Here is a 13371-nt window from a genome sequence, read left to right as displayed (position 1 = left end):
GCAGGTTTAATAGAGTTTGGCAACGTATTTGGACATAGCATGTATTTAATTGTGTGACTTTTTATTTAAGTGGCATAAGTATATGTATTTCTTTAACTCAGCTATCCTAATGTTTTAACTGGTAATGAAAGAAACATCACATCCTGTTTTTCTTACTGACACCAAAATTAGGCCTTTGTCTTGGTATAGCCCATAGCTGTTATATTAATAGTTTTGATAACCGTGGCATTTTGGCCACTTTACTAGGAATCACAATTGACATGCCTTTACAAGTTTCCTGAGGATGTAAAGGTGCTTCAGAGAATTATAATTTTAGATATACCTATTGTCATCATTGGCTCTTATTTGCATATGAATGGTGTATTTCTAAGGATTCATCCTGCTCCAAATTTGAGGTCGCTATTTATTCATTAAACAAACGTTTGTTGAGCACTGACTGTGTGCCAGGCACTGGGGTTAAAGTGCTGCAGAAAACCCATTTGCTTCTCTCAGAAAGCTGACCTTGAGTTGCACAGGGCACAATTCACAAGTACACAGAGAGACCACACTTTCTTCCCCAGAGAAAGCTACCTTGGGACACCTTCTCCCATCCAATAGCAGCCGCTCTCACAGGCAGCCCACGCTGGGCTGGGTTGTCCGAGGCGCACAGACACAGGCTCGCGGAGCCTGGCGGGAGGCACACCTGTGAGCGGGTCACCTGCCGAGTGTGGCAGGTGCCAGGGGCTGGGGGGAGTCTGTGTCCTTCTTTGGTTTGTGGAAATCCTGGTTTTATGTAGCAATCTTGCTATTTGACTTACCTTTTCCTAGTAATCTACAGAGTTTAACAGCCTATTAGTACTTTTTTTTTGTTTTTTACATATATATAATGTGTATATATTTTTTAAGTATATAGGTTATGTATATTGTGTGTGTGTGTGTGTGTATGGTTGAATGTTTTATTTCCTTGCCATATCTATGTCTTGTCTACAGTCTGTTAAGAATTCAAAGGTTTTGTCATCTCCACACAAAATGATGGTGATTTGCTGTTAGTTACTATGCATGTTCAGAGGAAATTAGCTGCATGTTGCCTTGAAATACTCTTCCTGCCAAAAATGCGTTTCTCCTGTTCTGTGGTTTGCTCCTCTCTTTCTGCCTTTCCCATAAGGGTGCTCCCTGCTTGGGCTCATGGGCACCTCAGCGAGGATGCATATGCGGGTGGTGGGACAGCACATCGCATCAGAACACAGAGCACGTGGACCGTTTGCTTCCCGCCGTCCACGGTCTGTGCAGAGCTGCCTCTGAGACGTTTCCTGTGAGGGAATGGAATCCAGTCTCTCCGGCTTGTTTAGTCTGGGCCTTTGGGAGTTTGGTCCTGCTAATGCCTTCCAGAGACCCAGCCCAGCCTGTCCCCTGTGGGGCCCTGCAGGGCTCCGGGTCCCAGCCACACTCCAGAGTGGGAGGAAGGAATGCAGTGCCTGCTCTGAGATGAAGACATTCTATTTGTGCGTTATATGGATTCACTTTGAAAACCTCATTCTGTGTTCCCATAAAGGACACGAATGTGCAGAGAGCTGAGCCCTCATGCCTCCCTTTGGTTGTGGTGAAATTGTTTATTTGCAACATGATTTTCAGCTGAGTTGCTGCTGTTTCCCAATAAATGGCTGCATCGAGCGCTGTGGGCTTCATTAGGGCTTGTGTGGTTGCTTGGTTTGGCGCTTGCGGGAAACTTGATACCCACGTCATTTCCCGGTTCTGGGAAGTGACCAGAGGCGGAGCAGGATGGAGAGGGGTTCTCTCCCAGGGCCGTCTGGAGTGTGTGCTGAGGGGGCTGTCAGCTCCAAGACGCAAGCTCTCCAGCAGCTGTGTCTCTTGAACACAGTGTCCGAGGCATTGAGTCACCAAGGTGTCTGCGGGAAGGAGCTGCTTGCGCCGTGTCTTCAGCACTGGACACGCACGTTCCTGAAAAGCACCTCTATGGCTTCGGATCTGAGATGGGCACAGCAGGGGCCCCAGAGCCCACTGCATCCAGAACCCACTGCATCCTTGGAGGAAAAGTTGGGAACTTCGCCTCGTGTGGAATAAACTCGCTGTAGATGTGCTGGCAGACCCTCGAGGGCAGGGGCTTAGAGGCTCAATTCAGGACTCGCTGGGGCGCTGGCGATGGTGTCTCTTTGCTCCTCTCTTCTGTCGCACACTGAGCTCACCGTGCTCCCATCCGTGGTAGTCTTCCTTTCTCTACAACTGTGTTTGTGACTGAAAAACATGAAGCAATGTTTATTGAGATATCAAACTTTTATCCTCTTGGTGTTTTGAGTGCAAATACCCTTTAATTGTGTAGTTTCCCCCTCCTTCCCTCCCTCCCTCTCTCTGTCATTCCAAAGAGCGTGAGTTGCCGGGCGTCCCTGACCACCCCTCGCTGGCGCCCACGGTGGGGAAGCAATCGTCTGGAGCCTGACGTGGCCGTCCCCTGTGCCGGGCTCTTCATTGTCCTCCCTTTTACAGACGTGGTGAGGCAGGTCTGCCCCTGTAGAACTCTGGTGGGGACATTGGGCTTTTTGTCCCAACTCAGAAACCAAACCACATGTGGGTTTTGGACGTGGCCGCCAGAGTCTCCCAGTGGCAGCACTCAGCCCCTGTTGGTGAATCTTGTAGACGAGCGTTGCCTTTGCTGAGTCTGGTATTTCTTTCCAAAATGAATGTTCCTGTTCACAGTGATCACTGGTCTGTGGGAATGACGGCTGTGTGACGGTAGCTGTGGGACCACGGTGCGTGTCCTAGTGACCTTGTGTTTACCTGTACACAGATGCTGGCAACACTTCACCAGTGTGTCCATGCTGGTCATCTCTGGGTGGTGGGACTTAAAGGGAAATTCTACTTTTTCATGTTTTTTGGTATATTTAAGTTTTCACAATGAGCATCTCTCTCTCTCTTTTTCTTTTTTTTACTCAGATTGTTAAAATTTATGAGTTTCAGGGCTTTGAAACAATTTTTGTCTTTATGAAAATTAAATATAGACTGAGTCACAGTTTTTAGAATTCTAGAATTATCAAGTTGGAAAGAACCTTAAAAATTGTCTCATTCAAAACTTGCAATTCAGATGAGCGGTGACAGAGCCCACGCTGGGTTTTCTCCTTCCTTTCCCCTTTAACCACGAACTAAGTCATCCCCGCCTTCGTTATTCTGGCTTGGGATAGTCTGTATAAATGACATAGTTCCCACAGGCAGAGTGTCAGACCCAGTTGTTTGTGTGTGGCCTGGCGCCTGCCTTTGGGCTACCACCGCAGGGTTGAGCAGCTGCAACAAAGACAGAGCCCATGAAGCCTGAAGTGGCTACTCTCTGGCCCTTTTGCTGACCTCTGTTTTGAGACTCGTAAATCCGTGGCATGTCAATAGGGCACCTGGGACCAGGACTGTAAATGTGAGATGAGAAGCCGCCCTCTGCAGTGGGGCCGTCCAGTAGAGCCAGACACTGCCGCAGCCTGCCGTGCTGTGTGCCGTGGTCTCAGGTCCGGCCCTGACCAGAGGCATGCCATGGGGCTGGAAAGCTACCGTCGTCCTTGGAACTGAATTTTCAGACTCAGCTCTTTTGCTGTGTTGCTTCATCTGGAATGTTCTCATTAGGAATGTGAAATCCGGTATGGGCCAGTTCTTAAGCCCTTTAAAGCAGATGTGTGGTTCAGGCCGTGGGCACCAAGTGCTGAGACTGGCACCAGACAAGTCCTCGATTCAGAGGACGGTGTGGCAGTACAGTCTGGTGGCTGCTCCCGCAGTGTCCCCACACCCTTCCTCGTGTGTGCGGTGGTCACAGGGGTCCTCAGGGCAGCAGGGCTGTGCATAGGGCAGAGCCTCCCAGCCGGAGGCTCCTGGACACCGTGGAGTCCACAAAGGTAGCCATGGACAGTGGGCATCCCCTGGCCATTTAACTGTTTCAAAGGATGAGGTAGACATTGTGTAGTTATCTATGAGACGGAAACACAGGCAGAGAGAAAGATGAAGTTGCTTTGTTTTGACAAAAGGGAAAAAGAAACAGACATTTGGGGACACTTCCTATGTAGCAGTCAGAGTGTTGGATTTTCCACTTCCTTTCATTTTTTCTGTCAGTAGGCTTCATGGAAATGGGCAGCTGGAGTGTGGGTGGGTGCAGAGCAGGGCTGATGCTCAGAGTTAGGTGCTGGCCACATTCACGCAGCCAGGGGGAGGCCCAGCCGGGTCCATGAATTGCAGCCTGTGGTCTACATCACACGGTGTCTGGAATCCCCTCAGTGTGGGTGTGGTGCTCACATCTGGGCAGCAGACGCCTTGAGATGAGTGGTTAATAGGAAGATGAGTGGTTAATAAATGTGATTTAATTGGAAGATAATAATCTTTCCAGGATAGGGTACATGAATTGAGGTGAAGATTTTTCTTTTTAGAGACAGAGTCTCACTGTATTGCCCAGGCTGGATTTGAACTCCTGGTCTCAAGCCATCCATCCTCCTGCCTCAGCCTCCTGAGTAGCTGGGACTCTAGGGTTGAGCCACCATGCCCAGCTGAGATGGGCAATTGTAATGGCATCCTTGGAGGAAAAGTTGGGAACTTTGCCTCGTGTGGAATAACTCGCTGTAGATGTGCCAGCAGACCCTCAAGGGCAGGGGCTTAGAGGCTCGTTTCAGGACTCGCTGGGGTGCTGGTGGTGTCTCTTTGCTTCTCTCTTCACATATTCCGATTGTCTTTTGGGCATGTCCAACACTGATGTTATCAAATGGGGAGAGTCCTTTCTGTTGCCTAAAATAGGCTATATTTAGAGAGTGGTTTATACCTCTTTCCAAAATAATTTATTGTCCAATTGCCTTTAGGCTTCCTTGGGTAGCCTTTATTTGAGTCTAGCAGCAAAAACCCGTAGTTAAAGGATTTTGAGATGCCGCTAAGAAATGTATCCGTGCCTACTTGTCATCCTGGTCATAGTCAACCCTACTGAAGCCCGGGACCTGTTCCCAGTGCAGACTGGAAATGTGAGTTCATCATTTGTGGAGTTGGTGGTGAGGTCAGTGTGGTGCTTCCTTTGTCCTCGCCTGGCACTTGTATTTCATCCTTTCCCCTTTTGGCACTTTGCTTTATCTTGATGTGACCTGTGAGGGTCTGGATTTCATCCTGCATTGCGGAAACAAAGAAGGATGGCTTACTGAGAAGTGAGTGCTGGTGAAGTTGGGCGCCTGGGAAGGAAATGCAACCTTCTTGGCAGTTGTTTGTTTAACCAGGAAGCTTCATGAGTTGGCAGGTGGTTTATGCATCTGTGTGTTCACTTACTTGACCAGTTTACTGAGAGCAAACAAGACCGAGCTCACATCTCCCCTTAACAAGCCCGGTCTAGTGGCAACCTGGGCTTCAAATCTGAAGTTGTGTGTTATTGCTTTGGCTTAGAAGTGTAGTCTGAGCAGAAACCTGGCTTTTGAGGATCTCTAGTATCAGTAAAGGACATGTTTTGGGTTGCTGCAACTAAGGGACTTTTGTAGGTGCAGAGAACATAAAAATGAAGTGAGTAACTTTGAATAGCATGATGTAGGCTGCGTAGAAAGACAAACTGAGGTGGGAAATAATTCATTTTTGAACAGCTTTATGTTGTCATGCCAGTAGTAGTTTTTTAAACATGCCTTTTAGTTTTGTATCATAATTATTCATTGAGTAAGCACTAGTTTATGTTTCTGCTGGGAGTTCTTTGAACATTTTATGGTAATACTTTATCTGAGTCCCTTGCATTGAAGCAAATCAGAGTGCAAGTGGAAAAGGTCCACGTGATCCAAATGATATTCTGCATTTTACATCCATGGAGACGCGCCCACGCGCTTTCCCTCCTGGTTAGCATACCGGAAAATCTCATGCAGTGGACCTGCCCTTCCTGGGTGCTTGGTCTTTGTGTGGCACAGTTGCTAAATATTGAGAATGCGAAGGGTAATAACTGGCATACAACTAGTGGGGGAGAAGCAGACTTGTACAATGATTATTTTGTGATGCTTGAGTCAAGTAGTAATTGTAGAGGCTTATGAAATAGAAAAGAGTGCAGAGGAGGAAATCCAATTAAAGGTTGTTTCAGCGAGGGCTGGACGGAGGTATTTGGAGAGAGGACAGGTGAGTAACAGTGGAAGAGACACTCCGAGTGGAAAGAACACCACACATAGTGGCATATTGTATTTTTAGGAGACCAATGGTTGTCACTGTTTCTTGATCAAAAGGCACAGGGGCCTAGAAGCAGGAAAGGAGGCTGCTCTGAGGGCAGAAGTCGGGCTCAGCTGCAAACCTTATCGTGCAGGTGACAGGCATGGCTGAATGGTTTCTGCAGGTGATGCACTTAGGGGAGAAGGATCACTGTGGCTGAGGGGGATGGATTGTCGTGGATGAGGCTGGTCAGGAGATCACTTAGGAGACTTTGTATTCTGGGGGAGGCACCACGGCCTCCCCAGGGTTGTGGGGGTGGCAAGAGACAAGAGATGAGGACAAAGCCCATGGCATCAGGCTTCTCCCCAGCTTTGTTGGCCACTTGCTGTGTGACCTGGTGGAAGTTACTTTTAAATGTTCCATAATTTCAGACAATAAGCTCTGCTTACTGGGAAAGGCCACTCACGTGGTCTGAGGTTCATCACCTGCCTTCATCTTTACAGACACGCCCAGCCCAGGGTCAGGAGAAGGGACTATATTCTCTTCTCATTTGCAAAACCAGGGATGACAACAGCCCCTTTGCAGGGTTATTAGGCAGGAATATTAAGTGCCCAGCCTAGGGCTGGTGCAGAGAAGGAGCCCAGTGAATGGTGGTTTTCTTTCATATCTGTGAAAGATACTCAGAGTAGAACCAACCGTAACCAAGCGGGCCCCACCCTGGCATGAATTAATTGGAGGTGAAATAGTTTGGGGCAGTGATTTTTCACATTTGGGTTTGTGATTTGAATGGACTTGGAAGTCCCATGACCCCTTGGAACTGTATGTGAAACCGACATTTGATGTTTCTGGGGCGTGTGGCCATCAGCTGCTCCTGGGTGCACCATCCCCACAAAGTTAGAGTCAGTGATCCAAAAGAACCAGGACCGCGAGGTGTGTGGGGTGGGCCAAGAGGACAGAGGATAGTTGAGTTTCCTCAAGGAGACCCTACTTGTGTAGTAAAGGAACCTAAGAACTCCTCAAATACCTTAAGGTGCGTGTAAACATTCCTAGGAAAATGGTAGAAACCCCCATCAAGTTGATTCTGTAGTAGAATTCAGATGGACGGGACATCAAAGCCCATTAGGGCGATTTGTTTGATTTATTCTGGCTGCCTGCCTGCTGACACAGATCTAGAGCAAGTCAGCTTGTTTTGTCTAATCCACTCTCCTCCCTTGAGGTGGGATCTTACTACTAAATTGGAAGTTCTAGCAGCAGAGTCTCATGTGATTTGTGGTCATACCTTCCAAAGCATCTAACATAATCAGAAAACCTAAACAAAGATCTAAATCTCTTCTTCTAATTATTCAAGTATGTTTTTATGCTGAGGTATAAGCATGCAAACAAGCATACCCTAAAGCCAAAAACACTTTCCCTCCCTGTATCTTTACCAATCTGTTGTGCTATGCTGCAAATCTAGCCCTTCTTGGGTAAGAAAATATATGAGGCACCACACTGAACCAAACAAAATATTTTTGTATGTTTCATACATTGCAAAGTCATCTTCTGTAAATGCTCTCGAACATAGTTGTCACATTTTTATCTTCCTCATTGCTTTAATTTTTAGAGCTCTTTTATGAATATTCTCTATTCCAATTTGTAGGGCCCCAGTGAATAGTACTGCTGCAAGACTTGATATATACCGAGTGTGGTGGTGGATTATTGGTGGGCTTCTTTAATTTGCATTTTTGTTTTGTTTTGTGAGCCCTGAATAGTCTCCTGTAGCAGGTTCTGTAGAGATATTATATTTGGATAGTTTATATTCTCTAAGTAAATTACTCAGGGATTATTCCCAACATTGCTGTGTGTTATTTATGTCAACTGAGTCCAAGATGTTTGGACTCATATATGGTATTTTTCAGAATCAAGAGTCCGTGGTAAAACAGCAAGGTTGGGGTACTGGCTTATTTATGAGTCACACTTTTCCTCCTTTTCACTCCCTGGAATTCACTTTGTTAAATTTCTTGTGTTGTTCACTTACATCTAATTAACATTTTTAATTGGCATGTTGTGTAGTTCTGGAAACTGCTTATTAGATTTCGTAGGTGTCTCTGGCAGCACAAAATGTTTAATGAGCAAAATAATTGTGTTAGAGTGAAATGAATATGGACATACTCACTGAATTAATAAATGGATTAAATGATGACTTCATGGAAACTTCCTAAGAAGATAGTTATGTACTATTTTCTCAGTGTAAGGTATTGAAATTGACTTTTTGTGTGTGTATGGTTTTAAAAATGTGTTTTTTTCTTTTAGGTTGTAATAATATTTGTGTGTGTGTGCGTGTGTGTATTTTTAACCAGATTGAGTGTCTGTAAGTAAAATTGGAGCCTCAGCAGAGTCTGTAAAATGCCACGGCAGCTGAAAGGAAGTGACAAGGGTGTGCAGTGTTTCTGACCAGGGAAATATATATCTTGCAGCTGTGTGGAAATTGATAATCAAAATTAAGTTCTATTTCCTGTTCTGACAGGCTGTCCTTTTCATCATCTGATTCTGGAGGGGATGGCCTGGAAGTAAGAGGATGGTGTGAAAAAAGGCAGTCAGTAGGTTTTGGAGCTGCGGGAAGGAGTCCAGCCCATCTTCTGCATTGGATGAAGATGCAGAATGCTGGAGGCCATGGCTGGCCCAGGAGTCGTGCCCCCGAGCTGGGTGGAGCCCTGAGATCTTTCACCTGCCAGTCCAGGGTCCTTGCCTTAGTCCATCTTCTGTTAACAGAAAACCACGGACTGGGTAATTTATAAAGAAAAGACGTTTCTTTAGCTCGTGGTTCTGGAGGCTGGGAAGCCCAAGAGCATGGCACTGGCATCTGGTGAGGGCCTCCCAGCTGGGTTGTGATAGGGCAGAGGGCGTCACATGGCGAGAGGGCAAGAGCATGCTGGCTCAGGTCTCTCTTCCTCTTCTTACAAAGCCACTGGTCCCATCATGGGGGCCCCGCCCTGATGACCTTTTCTGATCCTAATTACCACACCAAAGGCTCCACCTCTGAATGCCATCAGTGTATGAATTTGGGGATTAATTTTCCAACACATGAAATTTGGGGGACACATTCAAATCGTAGTTGTCCTCTTGGCTGAATCATGCTGTCTCTTACCCTTCAAAATATTCCCTATAGGAGGAAAATAATGGGGGCCAAAAAAATCCCTAAAGAAAGACCTAAGGATATTAAATAAGCCAGAGGCTAGATCATCTGGTCCAAAGTTATTTTTTAGAGAATCAAAATGGTTGCAAGAGTCAGACCCACTCAAATTCCCTCAAGTGGTGGGATGTTATTGTAAGATTTCCCCTGTTTGGGGACGCAGACATGACTGAACAGCTGCGCCTCAGGAAGGGCAGGAACCACAGAAGAAGCTGTGCTTTTTCTGGTCTGCCAGTCACACGACTGGGCCCACTCCACCACCTACTTCCCTCTCCCCTGTCCTACCGCTGGCCCACTGCCCTCCTCTATTCTGTCCCCACCAGCTGGGGCTTCTGCCTCCTTTTCTTGCCCACAGTCTATGCTTCTCTTTGCCTCCAGCTCTGCTGCCATTCCTGATTCAGTAGATAGTGTTGATGGCTTCTCCTCTTCCTGTTTCCTGACTCCAGTTCCCAAAAGGGACCATCTGGTTGGCCCAGGGAATCATTTCACACCAGGTGCACATTAGCCAGCTCCTCTGGCTCCTCTGGGGTCAGGTGACTTTGCTTGGCCCAGTCAGCTGACAGTGCAGTCACATGAGCCTCAGGGGCTGAGTCCAGGGCAAGCTTAGTTGGAAAGGACTGTACCGTGTTGAGCTCTACAGTGGGATATGTCAGTGGATTCCTCCATGCAACATGTTTACTCTGAGGCAGGTTTCTCAGGTTGGTGAAGTTCTGATCCTACTTACCTCACTATTTTTCTCTTCTTGGCAGAGCCCCTCTCTGATGGGCTGGCCTGCTGCGCCCACACAGTGCTCACAGACCCTCCATCGGCACGGGCAGGTGGAGGTGGTGAGGGAGGGAGCAGTGGAGCGGGCAGGCCCCTCCAGCTCATCTCTTTTCAATGTTGTATTTCCATGTCAGATTTTTTCTAATAAACTTGTTATTTTGCAATGATTTTAGATTTATGGAAAAGTTGAAAAAACAGTACAGGGAATTCCAGTATACTCATCACCCAGTGTCCACTAATCTTACCATCTTACATTACCATGGTATGTACCTTCGTCAAAACTAAGAAGTTAACATTGGTACCGTACTATTCAGTAAATTACAGACTTTACTCGGGTTTCAGCCGTCTTTCCACTCATGGCCTTTCTCTGTTCTGGGATCCAGTCCAGAATGGCACATTGCACTTAGCTGTGTAAGAGTTTGTGTAGAAAGGACTCCACTGGTAAACACACACACACACACACACACACACACAAACACCCCCGCCACCAACAGCACAAAGAACTCTTAAGAGTCCCTTTTTTCTCTAGTCCATACCATGTTACTGCTTTTGCCAGATTGCTCTTCATTAAAAGTTGCTTTTTTACCTTTCTCTCCTGCTTAAGGACCTGCAGAAGATGCCTGTTGCTGAACACACCAAATACAAATTTCCTGCCCAGCCCATGGGCCTCCCATCCCTGAGTGCACACTCTCTCCTACCTGCTCTTTCCTCTCAGCCCACAGATGCTGGGATTCCACCCTCTCCCTGCCTTTGTTTTTGCTGTTTGTTTCTTTGCATCTCTGAACATGCTTCCTCCACGCTGTTTCCAAAGACCATTTTCCCATGACCTGCACCCTTTTTTTATGTCCTGGCAGAAATTAAGTTTACATTGTTGGCATATTCTTTGGTTTTCCTGTTAGGTCTTACAGCAACCATCTTGTCACGGCTATAAGGGACTTGAGTGGGCACTGACCACAACCACAGGATAGTTCAGTGATGTTTACTCTTTGCTCAGGGGAGGAGGAGTTTGATTTTAGACTTAAAAAACTCTCCATGTGATAAACATATATATGCTGCAAACCTGAATAATTTTTTAAAAATGTTTAAAGGCTCAACCTGTTGAAGCATGAAGAGGTCTATCTTAGTCTTTTTTCTGATGCTATAAAAGAATACAACAGACTGGGTGATTTATGAACAATAGAGGTTTAGTTGGTTTATCAGTTCTGAAGGCTGGGAAATCCAAGAGCATGACGCTAACATCTGGAGAGAGGCACCCCATGGCAGAAGACATCACATGGCAAGAGAACACGTGTGCACAGGAGAGAAATGGTGCCAAACCCCATCCTTTAATAACTAGCCCACTCCTTCAATACAGCATTAATTCATTTAGGAGGGCAAAACTCTCATGACCTAATCGCCTCTTAACGACCCCACCTTCCAGCTCCTTTGCCTTCAGTATAGAATCTCCAACCTCATACTTTGAAAGACATATTCAAACTATAATAAGGTTCCAGAAAGGTGTCCATATAGTCTTATCTCACATAGGTGGGCATTTTTCTTCTTGGATACGCTTGGAACATAGAAAGCACATGGAAGTTGCATAGGAAATATTTGTTGGATGAACCAATGAGTAAGGGGATGAATGAATGGTTAAATGATGGCTCCAGTTAAGTTGTAATGCTTTGTGTCTAGGCTGGTGATCATGTCCTTGATATCATCTGCCATGTCTGTCTAAGTATAAAGTGATTCTCAATTTGAATGGTTTCCCATTTTTCCTATTTGAAGTTTAGAAAAAAAGCATGAGGCAACTTGGATGTTTGAATTTCTAGGAATGTAAATGGGATACTCAAACATCTGCTTCTAATATTTATTTCATTATGCATATTAGGTAATATAAAATATTCATTAAAATGTTTCACTCATATTTCATAAAATAATTTCATTCAAAAATTTCCCATGAATCTTTGACATTGGTGTCCTTGTCATCACAGAACCCCCTTTTGGATCTCCTAAAGGCTTCAGAGCTCATCATCCTTCCACATGACTGTGTTGTGAGACATATTTTCTAGTCATTTTTATCCCAAGCCATGACTGATTCACCCAACAGTAGAAGTTAACTTTTTTTTTTAAGGGACCTTTAGAAGGTTGTCAACAATATTGTCCAGGACTTGGAATTGTGGGCCGTTCCTTCTGGGTTCATTACTGAATCTGTGTTAACTTTGCCTCTTGTATATTGATTCTCAAAAAGCACATCCTGGGACCACTGTTGACTGAGTTAGTTTCAGGCTTATGCGTTTTCTCTAAATGCTACTTTGGTGTTCTTAATAAAGTCACCAATGGCAGATTCTAGATGCTCAGAGATGCAAAGCGGGAGAGTGCTTTGAAATGTGAGAGTCTGTGCAGGGAACCGAAGAGAAAGTGACTCCTCCTTACTGCTGGGTGATTCTAGAAACTCCCACACTTTAAAGATCAGGGGATTGAAGGCTGGAGAGGTTCCAATGGCCTTTGAAGGCTGTGCCTTTTGTGTGTAAATCAAGACTAGAACATTTGAGTCTTATCCTAGTTCTTCACAGTTTAGTCTTAACTTTTATTTTTGAATAACCTAGAAATTAACTTCTTCCTATCCTACCTGTCTGCTTACTCTGATTCTGCAAATGTACAGTTCACCTCTGAAAACAAAACCAAAACTGATGCAATCTCTCAGCACTTTACTACATTGGAGTATTTGATCCTTACAGCAGCTCTGGCGGGACAGCAATTATTTATATTCTTTACCTAGAAAGAACTAGGGCCCAGAGGGGTTGAATTACCTGCCCGAGGGCCCACACCAGGCCACTGTACTATGCTGTTCCTGGGCTACTTGCTCTGAGGCCTTGTCAGAGGAGTATGGGCTCTGGAACCCCATAGATCTGAGTCCCTGCACTTACCAGCGGTAGGTGAGGGCCTCAGCCCTTCAAAGCCTGCTTTTCTCCTCTGTAGGATGGAGACATAACAGTCCTTAGTGGGGCTGAGTGACATGGTGTGTGTTGAGCACTGGGTGCTGTCCCAGATGTCTCCATCTCTCCATGGTTGTGATATGTTGTGCTGACACGGTGGTTTCATGTCCTTCAAAAGCACCTCCACGTGCCTCAAGGTGCTGCTCGGGCTGCCTCATCTGGTGCCTAATTGTGATGTTGGGGAAAATTTGTATCTCCTTCCATGGTGGAATTTCTCTTCTTTCCCTTGAAAGTTCTGAGAGCTTCTTGGATTGATCAAACCTGTATTAAATTGTGTCCCCTTCAGCTGAGCAAGTACAAATCCCTATTCATAAAAATAGACATTTATTGCACAAAGGACTGGGGTTT

At 45.8% G+C, this 13371-nt stretch overlaps 1 protein-coding gene across 1 annotated transcript in view; it reads left to right on the top strand.

Annotated features, from left to right (window-relative positions):
* SH3RF3 (SH3 domain containing ring finger 3) overlaps positions 1-13371 on the top strand; it is a 305736-nt gene that overhangs the window by 30598 nt on the left and 261767 nt on the right. The gene's annotated exons all lie outside the window — the stretch shown is intronic.

This window comes from Eulemur rufifrons, chromosome 19 (genome assembly GCF_041146395.1).
Source record: "Eulemur rufifrons isolate Redbay chromosome 19, OSU_ERuf_1, whole genome shotgun sequence".
Taxonomy (NCBI): Eukaryota; Metazoa; Chordata; class Mammalia; order Primates; family Lemuridae; genus Eulemur; species Eulemur rufifrons.
Note: the sequence above shows the minus strand (reverse complement) of the source record. Positions and strands in the feature narration are given on the sequence as shown.